Below are 18,980 nucleotides of genomic sequence, written 5' to 3' on the forward strand. Positions count from 1 at the left end.
TGCACTTTTTTTAGCGCTTGGATTTCACAGTTCAGATGGTTAATTTCGTCTTCCGCAGAGGAGTAGTTATGTTCAATTTCCTCTACTTTTTTTTTAATTGAGTCTGTCCTTTCTGCCAGAGTGTCCATATCTTTTCTGAGGGTGGTTATGGCTCTGGATAGGTCCTCCAGGAACCCCTGTCTCATGTGGGAGAAGAGCCCCTCTAGATATTCCTTCGTTATTCCTGTGGAGTTTTTCTCTGACTGAGCAGAGAGGTTAGCCAATCCTCCAGACGAGCACGCCGGGCCGCCATCTTGGCTAGTCGCGCAACTCTCCGTGGGTTTTTGTTGCGGCATGAAGAAGCTGGAAACGCTTTGCTGGGAGGGTTTCTTTAACTTACTGCTCATCCCCTGTGAAGCCCTTGTCCTCCCCGAGGCTTTGGGGGCACTTTGCTATTGTTTGGGAGTTGTTATAGCAGGCGATTCACAGGAGGACTCTGAAGAGATCTCCTCAAATGTCCGCGCACCTTTCTGGTGCAGCAGAGTAAAATTATTTATTTAATTCAGTCCAGTACTGCTGGAGAGGTGGAGGGTTATGGGACCCTGAGGCTCTGGCAGTAGGGCTAGGGTCTGTAACAGGCAGAGCGTCCGCTCTTAGAACACCTTTGTGGGGTGATGGTGCCTCCTCTGATTGCCCCCTCAAGATGGCCACCTCCTCTCTCCCAGCCACGCGACTGGAGCCTATAGCTCCCTTGGTTAGGGGGTACCCTCCTGGCGTTCTCCCCCCCCAGCAGGGCCTCAGGCCAGGTTTTTACCTTATATTTATGCAGTCGTCGATTTCCCGCCAATCTGGACTCCACGGGGTACTCGGAGCCTCGCCGCCCCTCTCCTCCGGCCCCGCAGCTGGATTTGAGTTTTGCGGGCGGAAGAGGGGAAAGTTCTGCACCCGAGCGCCGATAACTGCTCACCGGAACGCAGATCAGATACTCCGGAGCCCAGTAAGTCACTGGAACTCAGTCCTGGGGGTTTAATTTAGTGACTCCTTGCTTTTTTGCTCGTTTTTTGCTATATTATTTATTTGTTCTAGGGCTATTCAGTTGGAGGGGCTCGGGAGCTTATTCTTCAAGCAGCCATTCCCCTTGCGTCACTGGAAGTCCCCCCCCCCCCAGTATGTTTTTTTTAACCATGTAATTTAATAAACATTTTTTATTTTTGAATCTACCCGGTGAGTTTTGAGTGCCTCTTCCGTGTTTGTGCTGTCCGCCAATCTCTCACAGTATTCTAAGCGAGTTTCCTGATTGGATGAACCCGCAGCAGCAGCACAGGAGCAGTGAATCTTTAACAGCAACCACAAGCAGCTCCCTGAGACGGCGTGGGATATCGTGCACAGACACCACGAGTGACGTCAGGATCGCCAAGAAAGGAGAATATCGAACTGTAACATTGGGCAGGATTTTAGAGGTAATACTATTTTTTCCTCATTTGAATTATGCCTGCCAACAGTTGTTTATTTGCCCACTTGCTCTCTCCTCATTGTCAAGATCCGCAGTCTCTGCAACGGAGCTCTCAGCTGTTTCTTACCTAATGCAATCCTGTGCCTTAACGCTGCTGGTTACACGCATCATACTATTCCTTATTTCTACATGGAATTAATCTTTTTTACCACTACAGTATATTTACAGTCGCCTTTTCAGAGCTGCGAATGTTTTTTCTATTACTCCGAGGTAACAAATTTATTTGTTCCTTGTGCATAGGGTGACCAGATGTCCCGGTTTTTAATGTCTCTCCCGGCTGCCCGACATAATTTAAAATGTCCCGTTTTTTGTGACTGTCCTGGTTTTGGCCATCAGAGCAGGGGGGCAGCAGAGAGCAGAGAATGCTGGCAGGGAGGAGGAGAGCGGAGGCCGGGGCTGCAGAGGGTGGGGGTGGGGTTACCTTCTGCGGAGCCCCAGCAGTGAGACCCAGAATTGTTAGTGAGAAATTCCGGTGTCTGCTGCCAGGGCTCAAGATGGCTTCCCTCCCCACCCATGCAAGTAGGGTCCAGAATGGGGGACACACACTCACTCTCTCTATAGGGAGACAGACACAGAATGGGGGGGGAGAGACAGATACAGCATGGGGGAGAGACACACACACACAGCATGGGGAGAGAGACACACACAGCATGGGGAGAGACACACACACAGCATGGGGAGAGAGAGACGCGCACAGCATGGGGAGAGAGAGACACACACAGAGCATGAGGAGAGAGACAGAATGGGGGGGGTGGAGAGAGGGAGGAGAGAGAGACAGAGAATGGAGGGGGGAGGAGAGAGAGAGAGACAGAGAATTGGGGGGAGAGACACAGAATGGGGGGAGAGACACAGAATGGGGGGAGACAGAGAATGTGGGGAGAGAGAGAGAGACCCAGAGAATGGGGGGAGAGAGAGACACACAGAGAATGGGGGAGAGGTCTCTGATGTCCCTTTTGGGCAGACCTATAATATCTGCTAAAGACTCATTATGCCAAATCTTATCCCATATGGTGGAGTTTTATTTACAACCACTTGTTTGCAATATGAATGGTTACTTAAAGGACTGAAGCGATTTCATTATCTGTACCAGACATCTTGACACAATTAACCACAATACTTTATTGGTTACACTCGACGTCTCAAGCCTTTATACCAACATCCCCCACAACTTGGGTAAAGAGGCCATAATATCACACATCCTGACTCGCACTGACTATATACGACCACCTAGTGGCTTTGTTTTGCTGCTGAGAGATGTCATTCTCAATAAGAACCGTTTCTGATTTGAGCATACTTACTACCTGCAATTAAGGGACACAGCGATTGCGTCCAACATGGCCCCTGTAATGAAAATGGCAGGGAATATTAAGTATTTTAAAGAAAGGTAGAGGCCCTAAGATAGGTCGTCGCCCACATAAGGGCTGATGTGCCTCAGAGGTTTTAGAACCAAGATGGCCGCTCCTCCACCTGCCCCTCAAAACGAGGAATTCAAATTTTGCACATTCACCAACAGGGAGGGAAACGGGGGGTGGGCCAGGGACCAGCAACGGGAGCCATGCGGCGAACAGGAGACCCGTGACCGGTCAGCCAGTCATTACAGATAATTCTGTAATGGAGAGTGATAGCAGTGATGATGATATTGAGATGGGTCGGTTGTCACTGTCCCAGGGATCAGTCAGTGAGGATAGTGGGAGCGTGAGGGAGAGTCAGACACAAGCAGTGGCACAGACAGCGAGGAGACACCAGGTTTAAAGTGCATGAGGAAACGATTAGACGCGTTAAGCAAGTCAGTGAAGTGGCGTAGGAAGGATAAGGGGCGGAAGGCGGGTAAATGCAAAGGACAAGGGGGTTGTTTCCTTCCGTAGTGGAGGGAAACTTGTGCTGGATATCTTCTTGCTGCACTATTTTTTCTTTTGCCACAAATTTTTATGGAACTTTTAAAATAAAACAATTTATTAATTCTAAATCCGACTATGTGGTATATTTACTATTATGTCCCTGTGATCTTCAATACGTGGGAAGAACCACAAGACTCCTGAGGCTATGGATTTTAGTGCATATCAGAAACATAATTAAGGGTTTGGAAACACATAACGTCTCTTTACATTTTAAAAAACATCACAAATCTGATCCTACAGGTCTATCATATTTGGGGATAGAATCAGTGTCTCCTAATTAGAGAGGGGGCAACAGACTGACCTTTCCCAGAGAGATTCCTTCTACTGCACCGACACACTTTATTCGAGCAAATACCCGGTATGTACCTGGCAGATACCTGGAATGCGCCACTCCTCACCTCTGACAAGCCCCGTTGCATTTGCCTTCCCAGCCTGGGTTCATGCCTGGCTGACGGGCGGCTGATCTGTTAAATGATAATGATTAGGATTTAATAGGCTGCAATGCTTCGCGTGTCTACCAGATGGCATAAATTCCTGAATTGTAATGCAGTATATATATATATACTGTGCAGTATTGCAGCCAGAGGGAATAAAATGCTTCAATCCCTGCTTGGAAAATAACTCAATGCACTCGGGCAGAAAACAGTCACAAACCTCAATACACCCGGGTATACCCGAATTCGTGGGACTAGCCAAGCTCGAATAAAGTGTGTCGCCAGTGTATACAATCTGAACACTTTACATCCAAACGGATTAAATATTGATATATACAGTATGTACTCCTTTATCAATTAAAAGTGCCTTCTCTCTCTTCCCTCTCTCATTAATGGTTCTTTGTATTTATTTTTTGTACTGTATATCTATTTTTTTCTCTCGGTTCAATGAGTATATCCATATATCACTAGTCATTTATACTGCCATCTTGTGCTTTATTTTATAATATTACTACAGTGTTAATTATATATGTTTTAACTCTATAATTTAATACTAAAATCATTATATGTATTTTAATATATTAAAACGGTGTTGTTTTACTATGTTTATGATAAAAGACATATTCAATATGTATAACTAGATGTCACCTAGTGATTGATATGAAATTGGTGCATTTGGGTTAGAACCATAACATCACAGCTAACAGGTATATAAGGATCAATGAACAATTCTAATCCACAATCCCTGAGGAAGTTCCAGATCAAACGAAATGCATTGAATGAGTGCCAAGAGTTCCGGCGTCCATCTGAAGTGTGCAGTGTAGGCACGGCTTCTGTCTCATCCACTGACAGTAATCATCCGGGTCACATAGCTCCGTCACGAGGGACAGCGACCGGAGTGGCAGAAAGCAAAAGAGCATGAAGCAGCAGAGAGACACAGAACTTACCACTAGTGGTGTACCGAGTACCTGGAATTACCTGGTACCCGGCACATTTCCAGCTACACGGACATTGCCCGGACCCGGCAACTGAGAAGTGGGCCCGGTGCCAGGTAATACCTGGCATCGGGTAATGTCAGGGTAGCTGAAAATAATCTTATTACTTACCTTTCAGCCAGCGACAGATGACATCTAGGAACAGCAGTAGCGGTGGCAGCATCGGAAGTGTCTTCAGCCAGCATGGGACAGGAGGAATCCATTCCACAGCACCGCAGCAGGTAAGCAGTGTGAGCCGCCGGGGAACCACGTGACCGGAGATGGAGTTTTCCTATTGGACAGCCGTCTGTCCAATAGGAACACTCCTGCTCCAGTCACGTGGTTCCCCGGCCACACACACAAACACCTTACCTGCTGCGGTACTGTGGAACGGATTCCTGCTGTCCCACGCCGGCTAATGACACTTCCGATGCTGCTTCCGCCACAGGGCTGCTGCTGTTATTCCTAGATGTCGCCGCGACCCTGCAGGTAAGTGAAAAACCGAGTAGAACTATTGATTTTGGCTGGAGTACCCGTTACCTGTTTTTTTTTTCCAAACTCACTTCCCGTTACAACACTACTTACCACCCCAAACAGGACTATTTTCACAGGCAATTGTTTGTTTGAATATTGTACCTGAGACCAGGAGGGTCCTCACACCAGATCCCCCGGTGTTTTTACATTATATTGCTGTCAAAGAATATCCGTTTGTGAGTTCCCTTTCATTCATTCTCAATATACGCGTTTTACAGTATCACACTATTGTGTTTCTCCATTTTTTCCTAGAGCTTCAAGGGAGATTAGATTTACAGATTTGCTATTAGAGAGGTCACACACCCCATATCTCTCCCTGCCCAACGTTAGCCATTATTATTCACTACTTAATTTGTTTGGTTTGTGCCCTGAATTTCTGTTTCTATATTGTGTATTAAGACGAGGGACTTTATCTTGTTTTAGAAGTTGCACCTCATACTTTTTAAAATCACTTATTTCACATTGCATGTTTGTTACATAATTTGCACTTATATTTTCCTCACTTCCATAAAACGGTTAACCCAGTAGCTGATTTATGACAGCGGTGGGCTTATCGAGTTAGAATAAAAAGTCCATCTATTTAATTATAAATTAGAAATCAACAATGTGTGTTTTGGGTTCAGACACGTGAATTTTCATCTTCAACTCCAGTGACCTCTCTGGGAAAGACCTGTGATATATGGTAATATACGGTAATATACAGTATAGAGATTTCTGTTTGTTTTATAATTTTATTTTAAGAAACTTACAAATTTAGACACATATATATATATATATATATATATATATATATATACACTAAAACAAACAAAGAGTAGCGCTAAAGTGTATAGTGAAATAAGGTGTAAATTAGCATATGTGCATAAATATAATCAATATCAATTTTTTTTAAATAAATCAATTAGTTAATATAATACCAAAATAATTAAATAAGAACCAAACACATGAAGTGAAGATGAAAAGTCCAGATCAGGAACGTGTGTGTGTGTGTGTGTATGTGTCACAAAAAGAGCCTGCAACAGACCATAAGGCCTCGGTCCCGCTACGCTCGTTGGCGCGGGCGGCAATGTAGCGAGTTCCCCACCAGCAGGGGAATCCTCGCGAGCCGGTCCCGGTCCCCCCTGGCGGCACAGCTGACTACACGCTGTGGCGCGTCAGCCGCTAGGAGACATAAGAGAATGGTGTTTCCTAGCATTGACGCGTCACGTGGTGTGGCTGTGAGCCAATGGGGAGGGGAGGCTTCGGGAGGAGGAGAGGCTTCCGGGAGCGGGGAGGAGTGTGGAGTGAAAGCAGGTGCGTGCCTGTCTGTGTGTGTGTCTGAGTGCGTGCGTGCCTGTCTGTGTGTGTGTGTATGTGTGTGAGTGCCTGCCTCTGTCTGTGTGTGAGTGCCTGCATCTGTGTGCGCGCGTGTGTATGAGTGCGTGAGTGCCTGCCTGCCTGTGTGTGTGTGTGTATGTGTGTATGTATGAGTGCTCCAGCCCGAGTCCGTGGAGGGAGGGAGGGAGGGGGGGGAGAGTAGCAGCTCCCTCCTGCAGTCCGTGGAGGGAGGGGGGGGAGAGTAGCAGCTCCCTCCTGAAGTCCGTGGAGGGAGGGGGGGAGAGTAGCGGGTCCCTCCGCTCAAGCCACGCCCCCCCTCCCTGTCAAACCTCCCACCTCCCGCCCACCTCCCGCTCCGGCTCCCGCTCCCTACAGACCGCATATCGCGGTCTGTGTATCTCAGCGCACCGCCTGTCAGCAGTGCGGGTGCGCTGACTCCGGGAGTGGGGCCTTAGCCTAAGTAAGAAGTGCTAAAACCAGTAGAGTGTACAGAATTAACACTACTGGCGGTGCTTGGGGATAATGAATATATGGAAATAAGAACAGAAAAAGAAACCCAAAATAGCACTCTAGCTTACAAAAGTATCAAAATGTATTAAACACATAAAGCAAAAATAAAAAAGATCCGCAGTGTACACAAAGCTGATTGAAGCTGAATCCTAATAACTTAAATGCACAAAGCTACAAACATAAGCATAAACACATCCAGCGAATAAAGAACACATTGGTCCAACAACTAATTGCTAGCAAATTGAAGCCAAAAACTGAAGTGAAACTGAAAGTGCCAGATGTAGCTAGGTGAAAATGAATGAACTACTAAGTTGAAGGGCAGAGAACCAAACCCTAAAGTGTAGAAGCAACAAAGTTGCCTCCTTACACTTGGACCGGCCGGTCATGGAAACCAAAAGTAATAACTCTAAGGCAAATGCATATGATAGTAAATGCGCAAACATAAATTAATAATTAATTAAGTAAGTGGTATATGCACACACAGAGATGCAGCAGAGTAATAGACAGATGTCAACAATCAATGCCAAAAGGTACTTAGCACTAGTCCAAGTGAAAATAAACAGTAGCTAGACGTCTGCAACTGGAACGCTGGTCCCCGCGCTCCCGCTGCCCGCCGGGTGGGAGGTGGTAGCGGGGATGCTCATCCCCGTCGCTCGTCCCCGCGTGGCGGGAGGTGGTAGTGGAGGTGCTCCTCTTCGTCCCCGCGCTCCCGCTGCCCGCCAGGTGGGAGGTGGTAGTAGAGGTGCTCCTCCGTCCCCGGCGCTCCCGCTGCCTGCCGGGCGGGAAGTGGTAGCGGGGGTGCTCCTCCCCGCTCCAGTGCTCGTCCCCGCGATGCGGGGGTGCTCCTCTCCGTCCCCGGCGCTTCCGCAGGGGATTGGGCCGCGAGCAGTGGTGGTGCTTGTCGCGGCCTTTCCTTTCTTCCTCCCCCCTGTGTGTGTACAGTGTGTGTGTGTGTGTTTGTGTACATGGGAGTGTGTGTGTGTGTGAATGGGAGTGTGTGTGTGTGTGTGTGTGTGTGTATGGGAGAGAGTGTGTGTGTGTATAGGAGAGAGAGTGTGTGTGTGTGTATGGGAGAGAGTGTGTGTGTGTATGTTTGTGTATGGGAGAGTGTGTGTGTGTGTGTGTGTGTGTGTGTGTATGGGAGAGAGTGTGTGAGTGTGTGAGTGTGTGAGTGTGTGAGTGTGTGTGTGTGTATGAGAGAGAGAGTGTGTGTGTGGGTGTGCAGGACACCAGAGGTACCCCCCAATCAGTCATCCCCCCCATCCATCTAGTCAGTCCGTCACCCCTCCCCACCCAATCCCCCAGTCGGTCAGCCCCTCCCCACCCAATAACCCCAGTCGGCCACCCCCCAGTCAGTCACCCCCCCCCAATCAGTCAGTCGCCTCCTCTGTCTCTCTCTCCGAACTCTGTCTCTCTCTCCCCCCTCTCTCTGTCTCTCTCCCCTCTCTCTCTGTCTCTCTCCCCTCTCTTTCCCCTCTCTCTCTCTCCCCTCTCTCTGTCCCCTCTCTCCTCTCTGTCTCTCTCCCCCTCTTTCTCTCCCCCTCTGTCTCTCTCCCCTCTCTGTCTCTCTCCCCCCTCTGTCTCTCTCTCCCCTCTGTCTCTCTCTCCACTCTGTCTCTCTTTCCCCTCTGTCTCTCCCCTCCCCTGTCTCTCTCTTTCCCCTCTTTCTGTCTGTCTCCCCTCTCTGTCTGTGTCTCTCTCTCTCCTCTCAGTCTGTGTCTCTCTCTCCTCTCTGTCTGTGTGTCTCTCTCTCCTCTCTGTCTGTGTGTGTTTTCTCTCTCTCCTGTCTGTCTCTCCTCTCTGTCTGTGTCTCTCTCCTCTCTGTGTGTGTCTCTCTCTCTCCTCTGCCTGTCTCTCCTCTCTGTCGGTGTCTCTCTCTCCTCTCTGTCTGTGTGTGTCTGTCTCTCTCTCTCCTCTCTGTCTGTGTCTCTCTCTCCTCTCTGTCTGTCTCCCACACTCTGGATCTGGATATCTTAATTATCCTATGTATCTTAATTGAAATATACCTACACTCTCAAGCTTTACGCGGGAGACAATCGGAAACCCCCCTAGGGAACACCTCCCCTCCAACATATAACATTGCGGGAATGATGGTACCTGGACATTGAGGCACTGCGGATCAGGTAAGATCCCAGGCGGGATTGCTGCTTTAGATATTGTGAAGCGGGGGCATCCAGACACTGGTTAATGGGTGCAGGAAACTAGTCACACACGCACGTAACAAGGGCTAATTGTAAATTTGGGGGGCGGGACTAGGGGCGGGGCTATGGGCGGGGCTAGGTGGCGAGTAAATTTTTTGGTTCAGCGAGTGGATTTTTGGGTGATTTGGCAAGCACTGTATATATATATATATATATATATATATATATACAGTATTCGACAATTCATTATAACCACACGCCCGTGGCGAGTGGATTTAGGCCGCTGGCAAGCCGTGCTGCGGCTCTATTAATTCCCCTGCTCGAGCCCAATTTTTTTTTTTTTAAATAAATAATCCCTGATTGGGTTAACACGGGGAAGAGGGCCGTCAGGCAGCTCTGGGTTAGCCCCTTCCCCCGATCTCCTCCCCCTCCTGCCCATGATCTCCTCCCCCCCTGCCCCCGATGCCCGGGGTGTATTCTGAAGGGGTGTCCGCCACCTGGGATGCGGGAAATGGGCGCGCGTGGGGGGGGGGGAGGGGGGTTGTGTTGCGCGGCTGTGCACTTGGGTGGGGTGGTGGTGGTTCCCGTGCTTGCCCGCTCGATGCGGGTGGTCTGCGAGGGGGAAGCTGACGGGTACGAACGGGCGGGGAGGCTGGAGAGCCGAGTCTTGGCGCTTCCCCCCTTACTCCACTGTGTGTGTGTGGAGGGGGCTTCCCCTTCCCCCCTCCCTACGAACGCGACCAACAGCCGCAGGAAGAGGCTTCAATCCGGGGCAAGTCGGGAGCAAGATGGCCAACACTGCTCCGTGAGGGAGGGTAAGGTGGCGCCTACATTGCCTGCCGACAGATCCTCCGGAGCTGACACCAGCACAGGGGAACCCCGATGAGAGGCATCAGCCGAAGAGATCTGCTCCGGAGATAGCGGGAAACGGGGTGAGTGATGTCATCAGCACACCAACATTTAAAGTTTGTGTGTGTGTGTGTGTGTGTGTAGAGAGAGAGAGAGAGACACCACAAGTACCCAGTCAGTCACCCACCCTGTCAAGTCAGTCACCCACCCAAGTCAGTCACCTAACCACCCACCCAAGTCAGTCACCTACCCACCCAAGTCAGTCACCTAAAGTCAGTCACCTAAGTAGTTAGTCACCTACCCACCCAGTCAGTCACCTACCCACCCAGTCAGTCACCTACCCACCCAGTCAGTCACCTACCCACCCAGTCAGTCAGTCAACCACCCAGTCAGTCAGTCACCCAGCCAGTCAGTCACGCACCGTCAGTCACCCAGTCAGTCACCCAGTCAGTCAGTCACCCACCCACCCACCCAAGTGTCCGTCAGTCAGTCAGACCCAAGTGTCAGTCAGTCAGTCAGTCACCCACCCACCCAAGTATCAGTCAGTCAGTCACCCACCCACTCAAGTGTCAGTCAGTCAATCACCCACCACCTCACCCACATACTCTTGCTCTCCCTGTCACCCTCTCTCTCTCTCGCTCTCCCTGTCACCCTCTCTCTCTCGCTCTCCCTGTCACCCTCTCTCTCGCTCTCCCTGTCACCCTCTCTCTCCCCGTCACCCTCTCTCTCTCTCTCCCTGTCACCCTCTATCTCGCTCTCCCTGTCACCCTCTCTCTCTCCCTGTCACCCTCTCTCTCTCGCTCTCCCTGTCACCCTCTCTCTCTCTCCCCGTCACCCTCTCTCTCTCTCCCTGTCACCCTCTATCTCGCTCTCCCTGTCACCCTCTCTCTCTCTCCCTGTCACCCTCTCTCTCTCTCCCTGTCACCCTCTCTCTCTCTCGCTCTCCCTGTCACCTCTCTCTCTCTCTCTCTCTCTCTCTCTCTCTCTCTCTCTCTCTCTCTCTCTCTCTCTCTCTCTCTCTCTCTCTCTCTCTCTCCCTGTCACTGTGACGATGGGGAGGATTTGGCCCAGGATTAAAGGGGTTACACCCCAATTGGCCACTCCCTGACCTCACCAGGGAGACAAGGGTTTAACTGGGCTGAGGTCCAGAAATGTGATTTAACCCTTGTTATAACATGAAAATGTATATTCCCCTGTCCCCATGTATTATTGTTATATCAGTGTCTGCATCACACACACACTAGGATCCATCCGGGAGTACAAGGGTTAATAGTTCTTTAATGATTATAGCTCTTTGTGTAATTTCCCCGCCTTTTCAGGCACCATTTTGCAGGGTCCCATAGGCCGCCATTGGGGCTTAATGTTTTCTAATGGCGAATCTTGCTGTTTTGGTCCTGTTTCCTGTGTAGACCAGCAGGTGGCGTCCGAGAGGAGGAGCGGCCGTTTCCCATTTACTTCAATGGAGATCCCTCGAAGGAGCTTTCCAGGAACGAGTTGGCTGCCGTCCAAACCGCAAAACCGCAAAGCGGATACTTTTTCTAAAAGAGAGCTTTGATCACTTATTAGCCAAGTTCAACGACAAGTGGCGTGGGAATAAACAGTTCTAGAGCACCTAGAAATAAAATTCTTTTTGCCCCTAGTTCCTAGGCCTCCCCCCACTCGACCACAACCGGGTCCCCGAATCCTGGACCCCCGATAAGGGTCGAACCGAGAAGAGCGGGTCGCGCCATAGGCTTCAATGGCGGCGGCAGAAACAGCTCAAGAAAACGGCTAAGTGTGAAAAGCTGAAATTTGGGAATCCATATCTCCGGTTCCGGAGGGTCAAGAGGGCCATTGTTTGGGGTACCTGTAGTCACTGCTCCAGCATCGCTGCAGAACCATCCTTGACCCTCTTGGACCAACGCAACAGAGTATGGACCCCATTGAAAGTTCGGGACTTTTCCCATAGACTTCAATGGCGGCCAATTACCATTGACCGGCTATGGCGGAAAACCCCCATTGACTTTAACGGCGGCGTGGCCCCGTTGAAAGTCTATGGCGGCAGATTCCCATAGCCGCCAACGGCGGCGGTTTGCCATTGAGAGTCTATGGCGGCGGAGCCCGTTGTTTTCAATGGGGATTTAGTGAAAAACCGTGATTTAATTTACAGCGGAGATATTTGTATTAAAATGAGAAACGGTTTTAAGTATATTTGTGTAACTCCGGTTCCGAAGGTCGTAGCAAGTCGCAATTTGGACCATATGGTCTCCCTGTTCCGGCATTGAGAACTGGGAAGTTTGGACCTGCTGAACCCAACGGAACCGGATATTTTAATATGGTTGTGTATTATCTTTAATACTGTGTTCCAAGGTATGGACAGAAACCAGAGGAAATTCCCTTGGCCATAAGGCAGCAGGGGGTTAGGGAAAGCGTCCCAATGTCTAGAATTTAAGTGCTGTTCAAAGGAGTTTATCACCTACACTGTTTGCAGGAGGGCGGAGGTGATTCAAACCAGAGCAGTTTTTTAAGTGTCCCATTTAACACCTCACAACAAAAGGTTTCCTGCCAGATATTCCAGTTAGTAGACTGGCTGGCATTCCTGATGCAAATGTGGGGCTGCAGAAATGAGACCCCAGAGTCCAACTGAGCATGTGTCAACTAGCTGGGGGGCTGGTATCAAAATGTGTTCCCATGCTAGTGAGTGGCTACAGGTAATTGCCAACCCATCACCTGTACTTACTGTTAAGGATAGGGTGACAAAAGGTTTATAAACTGATGTCCACCCTTATCCTGGGTTGTTGTTCGTTCTTCTATACCATCTTGATTGCTGAGAGAGATGCTATGCAATGTCTGCATGCAAGGTCTTTTCATGGCCTTCCCTGTGTCTTGGAATGATGAAGATTGCTGTATGAACTGCTAGTCCAGATGTGACTGTTTCCTCATTTCCACCTTTAAGTAAGTGTCTATATTTTGCTTGTTAGTTGTATATTTTGTGTGTTCACCTTTATCAAGGAATAAATTATATTTTATCATATCTAAGTCTCGTCCCAGTTCAACCCAGTTATATATATATTTATATATTTGGTGTAAATTACAGCCTGTCATAAGCTATCGTCACAGGCTGGTAATTAACTGGTGGCAGCGTTGGGATTGAACTGGACCTGTATTACTAGTGTTCTGCGGGATACTGTAATATAGTGGGAACTTGATGGTAATTGCAAGTTCCTGGGATTAAAGATATTGAACACACAGTGTACAACATATAACACAAGATATGGCACCTCCTCACTGTTCCCCTACTTGTGAGAAGCATTGCCTCCAGAACCAAAGTGCCGGCCATCCGTCTGACTGGAGCCGTGCACCGAGACCGGAGGAGTGCATCAAGTCGGCGCGGGGACCAGCAGCCAGCAAGGCTGAGAGAGAGACAGCGATCAGTGAGCATGAAACCCGGCAGGCTGAGCAAAGATCCACAGCTGCAGCTGCTGTAACCATCAAACCGCCCGGAGACCAGGGAATGGACTCAGCTCCGGGACGGCAGAGACTTGTGGAGGGAGCGGGTGATCGCGGAGACCCCGAAAGGTTTACAGCCGGAGAGGTAACGGCCGCTGCGACGGCCAGTCCATTTTCCCTGGAAGAGCTTTCACTGTTGTCTGCGTGGGGAGGGATGTGGTCCCAGGCGGAGCGAAATGAGCTCCTGAGGCTGGCGTTGTCCCGACCCACTTAACCCCTCCTAGAGCCCGGCGCTCAAGCAACTCCGCTCTGGACTCCGTTGCCCCTTGCTGGGGTTAGTCCACCGGTGGCGGAGAAGCTCTGGAATGAGCCCGGCGCTCCAGCAACTCCGCTCGGGACTCCGTTGCCCCTTGCTGGGGTTAGTCCACCGGTGGCGGAGAAGCACCGGCAGCCGCTGCGGCATTGCCAACAAATGGGCCACAATAATGCCCAGTGCCCGGACCGTGCGCGGTCGGGCGAAGAAGCCCCTCAGGGCCAGCGCTCCGAGCTGCGGAAAAGATGACCAAGTTAGCGGCATCCTCTGATGGCTCCCGCCCAGCCGGGGCGACAACCCTCCTCGGGATGTCTCCTGGAGAACCTGGACGGGCTGCATCAGCAACAGCGGCGGAGAGCGGCGGCAAACCACCTGATCCAGGTGGCGAACCGGCGGTGGCGGAGAAGAAGCCACCACTCTGGCATCCTGCCGGCGGCAATTTTATTTGAGGGGAGGGTTGGGGTGTGCGGGAGGTGGGTGTTTCACATGGTTTGGCGGAGTCGGCGATTCCCTGCGATGACCGGAGCCCCACAATCCACGCCGGCGACCCTGCATCAAAGCCGGGTACTGCTGCGGCAGCTACCCGGGGCTCGCCCATGGCGGCGGCGGTGGCCAAAGAGCCGCGATTCCGGCAAAGTGCCGGAGCCCTTTCTGAGTGAGGGGAGGGACAAGGATTGCGGGAGGGGGTTATTTTACCAAGTTTGCATGGAGCTGTGTTTCTCCACAAAGACCTGGGACCCCGGTCCTGCATCGTTTCCCCTGTGCCACCCCCGGGTGCTGCTGCGGCGGCGACCCGTTGCTTCCTGGCCCGGATGATGCCGGTGGCGGCCACTCCAGTCCCCCTGCAATTGGGACCAACGAAGGCGGCGGTCTCTGCGGGGACCAGCGAGGTAAGCCAGACCAAGTCGCAGACTGACCCTGACTTATTTTTCCCTATGACTGTACCCTGTTGTTTCACTGTACGGGTGACTGGGGGGGTTGCAGGAGATAAGGGCACCAGGGGAGGGGAAGGAAGGGCAGCTTGTAGGGCAGCTAGACTTCCCCATTACCCTGGCGGAGCAGCAAGGGGACTCTCAGTTAAGAGCCCCACTGTTGCAGCCTTGCTATGGGCTGGAGGTATCAGGGGTTGTGGCAAAGTTAGACCACCCCCGGATTACCTGCCAGCCCGGAGCTAAGGTGGGTGCATCTGCACCAGCAACCCTGAGCTCCTCCCCGGTAATGGGGAGACAGTGTCAGGGAGATCCTCACTCAGGTAGCCCTAGGATCCAGGTTAGGATTAGCTAGGGAGAAGCGGAGTGAGGGGAGGCTGCAGGTAGGTAGCCAGCATCAGTTCTCAGTGGGAGAAGAAGGGCTAGTGGTAGCCGGGGAGGTACAGCAGCAGGTATTGCAGCTAGAATTTCCCATTACCCTGGCATAGCCTCAGGGGGTGTCTCAGATCAGCAACCCCCTGTTGAAGCCTGGCTATGGGCTGAGGGTATCCGGGGCAGTGGCAGGCTTGTGCCACCCCAGGGATACCTGCCAGCCAAAGGCTAAGGCGGTTGCATCTGGAGAGATGCCCCTGAGCTCATCCCTGGTAAAGGGGAGACAAGGTCAGGGAGGTAGGTGCACTCAGGTAGTTCCAGTGGCTGGGATAGGCTTGCCCAGGGGGGAGAGGAGTGCAGGTGGGCTGCAGGGAGGTAAGCAGCAGGCTGAGGTGCTGGGCCTAGGGGAGGCTAGGCAGGGAGACACCGTGGAGCAGGGGGAGATAGGTCAGTGGGGTGTCAGGCAGCTGGCAGAAGCTAGGGATGGGCTAGGTAGGCATAAGGTCCCTTGTTCTGACTGGCCAGGAGTGACCCCCCTGACAGATTTCCCAGGGTTCCCAAAGGAGGGGCTGTGGGTAGAAAGGCAGCCAGGGAGGAGAGTCAGGAGTATAGCAGAGCAGCTACAGGTGGGCACAGGGCCAGGGCAGGTACTGCACCGACACACTTTATTCGAGCAAATACCCAGTATGTACCTGGCAGAGACCTGGAATGCGCCGCTCCTCACCTCTGACAAGCCCCGTTGCGTTTGCCTTCCCAGCCTGGGTTCATGCCTGGCTGACGGGCGGCTGATCTGTTAAATGATAATGATTAGGATTTAATAGGCTGCAATGCTTCGCGTGTCTACCAGATGGCATAAATTCATGAATTGTAATGCAGTATATATATATATACTGTGCAGTATTGCAGCCAACGGGAATAAAATGCTTCAATCCCTGCCTGGAAAATACCTCAATGCACTCGGGCAGAAAACAGTCACAAACCTCAATACACCCGGGTATACCCGAATTCGTGGGACTAGCCGAGCTCGAATAAAGTGTGTCGCCAGTGTAGGGTCCCTAAAGGATAGTGACATAGCTCTTTCCCAGACTTGGTTGACAGGAAAGCGACGGTCTGTGCTGGATAGCTGGTCTCCTGCAGGTGCAGAAACATGCCAGTCTCTGGGCAGTGTGCAGCCTGATCTGCAAAGGGACCCCTTCACCAGGGACTGGGTTCCCCAGGCACTGGGTGCGGGGCAGAGGGAGGCAAAGGAGAATGCCCGGCGGCCACGGTGGAGCCCTGCTCCGCAGGATCTGGACTTTACAATCCACTGTGGCCAGGACAATGTACTGGACAATGCCGGAGGACAATTTTGCCAGGCCAACCCCTCAGGACTTATTGAGTGCTTCAAGGGCGCCAGTGGTATCCCAGTGCCAGGGGGAGGCAGCTGGGGTACCAGGCACCCATTGAGCAGGGGAGGTGTGACGATGGGGAGGATTTTGCCCGGGATTAAAGGGGTTACACCCCAATTGACCACTCCCTGACCTCACCAGGGAGACAAGGGTTTAACTGGGCTGAGGTCGAGAAATGTGATTTAACCCTTGTTATAACATGAAAATGTATAGTCCCCTGTCCCCATGTATTATGTTATATCAGTGTCTGCATCACACACACTAGGATCCATCTGGGAGTACAAGGGTTAATAGTTCTTTAATGATTATAGCTCTTTGTGTAATTTTCCCGCCTTTTCAGGCACCATTTTGCAGGGTCCCAAAGGCCGCCATTAGGGCTCAATGCTTTTTAATGGCGAATCTTGCTGTTTTGGTCCTGTTTCTTGTGAAGACCAGCAGGTGGCGTCCGAGAGGAGGAGCGGCGGTTTCCCATTGTAAGTCAATGGGCCCATTGACTTCAATGGAGAATCCTCGAAGGAGCTTTCCAGGAACGAGTTGGCTGCCGTCCAAACTGCAAAACCACAAAGCGGATACATTTTCCATAAGAGAGCTTTGATCACTTCGCAGTCAAGTTCAACGACAAGTGGCGTGGGAATAAACAGTTCTAGAGCACATAGAAATAAAATTCTTTTTGCCCCTAGTTCCTAGACCTCCCTCCACTCGACCACAACCGGGTCCCCGAATCCTGGACCCCCGATAAGGGTCGAACCGAGAAGAGCGGTTCGCGCCATAGGTTCCAATGGCGGCGGCAGAAACAGCTCAAGAAAACGGCTAAATATGAGAAGGTGAAACGCGTAGAGGGGGAGATCGTGGTGTAGCCCTATGTGTATAGTGCAATAAAGTTTCTTTGAAGATCATCCGGGAGTTTCTACAGTCTGCCATGCGCAGTGGCGCCGGATTCCTTCCTTTCAACTCCTGATTACCACAGAAGGCTGCACGCACATGTTGCGGAGGAGAGCAGGTCCCAGACCGGAGATAATTTATAGGTAAGGGTTTACATATTCCCCCCTACTCCGGGTTACCCAGTGGCCGTAAACAGCTCCCTCCTTATCAGCTAATTGACGGCTTGACACCATAGGTGCCTTACAGACAGCCGAAGCGCAGGACAGTATTTTCCATGCATGTATATTTTGTGTGTTCACCTTTATCAAGGAATAAATTATATTTTATATCTAAGTCTCGTCCCAGTTCAACCCAGTTATATATATATTTTTTATATATTTGGTGTAAATTGGGTGATTTGTCGAACTATATATATATATATATATATACTAGCTGAGAGACCCGGCGTTGCCCGTGATGTAATGTTCCCGTTCCTCTCTCTCTCTCCTCCCCCTCTCTCTGTTTGTCCCCCATTCACATCAATCCAGTCCCCCCCCCCTCCTTTACAGCTTCATGTAGCGTGTGTGCGTCAGTCACTGTGTGTTTGCGCGCGCGTCAGTGAGTCTGAGGCAGAAACACAAACACACACAGACTGACTGACGCACACACAGTCAGTGTGTGCGTGTGTGTGTGCCTCAGTCAGTGTGTGCGTCAGTCAGGGTTTGTGTGCGCGTCAGTCACTGTGTGGGTGTGTGTCAGTCGGTGTGTGTGTGTGTGTGTGTGTGTGTCAGTCGGTGTGTGTGTGTGTGTGTCAGTCGGTGTGTGTGTGTGTCAGTGTGTTTGTGTGTCAGTCGGTGTGTGTGTGTGTGTGTGTGTCAGTCGGTGTGTGTGTGTGTTTGTGTGTCAGTCGGTGTGTGTGTGTGTGTGTGTGTGTGTGTGTGTGTGTGTGTGTCAGTCGGTGTGTGTGTGTGTGTGTCAGTCGGTGTGTGTGTGTGTGTGTGTCAGTCGGTGTGTGTGTGTGTGTCAGTCGGTGTGTGTGTGTGTGTCAGTCGGTGTGTGTGTGTGTCAGTCGGTGTGTGTGTGTGTGTCAGTCGGTGTGTGTGTGTGTGAGTCGGTGTGTGTGTGTGTGTGTGTGTGTGTGTGTGTGTGTGTGTGTGTGTCAGTGTGTTTGTGTGTCAGTCGGTGTGTGTGTGTGTGTCAGTCGGTGTGTGTGTGTGTGTGTCAGTGTGTTTGTGTGTCAGTCGGTGTGTGTGTGTGTGTCAGTCGGTGTGTGTGTGTGTGTGTGTGTGTGTCAGTCGGTGTGTGTGTGTGTGTGTGTGTGTCAGTCGGTGTGTGTGTGTGTGTGTCAGTCGGTGTGTGTGTCAGTCGGTGTGTGTGTGTGTGTGTGTGTGTGTCAGTCGGTGTGTGTGTGTGTGTGTCAGTCGGTGTGTGTGTGTGTCAGTCGGTGTGTGTGTGTGTCAGTCGGTGTGTGTGTGTGTGTGTGTGTGTGTGTCAGTCGGTGTGTGTGTGTGTGTGTCAGTCGGTGTGTGTGTGTGTGTC

This window comes from Ascaphus truei, chromosome 15, assembly GCF_040206685.1.
Source record: "Ascaphus truei isolate aAscTru1 chromosome 15, aAscTru1.hap1, whole genome shotgun sequence".
NCBI classification, from domain to species: Eukaryota; Metazoa; Chordata; class Amphibia; order Anura; family Ascaphidae; genus Ascaphus; species Ascaphus truei.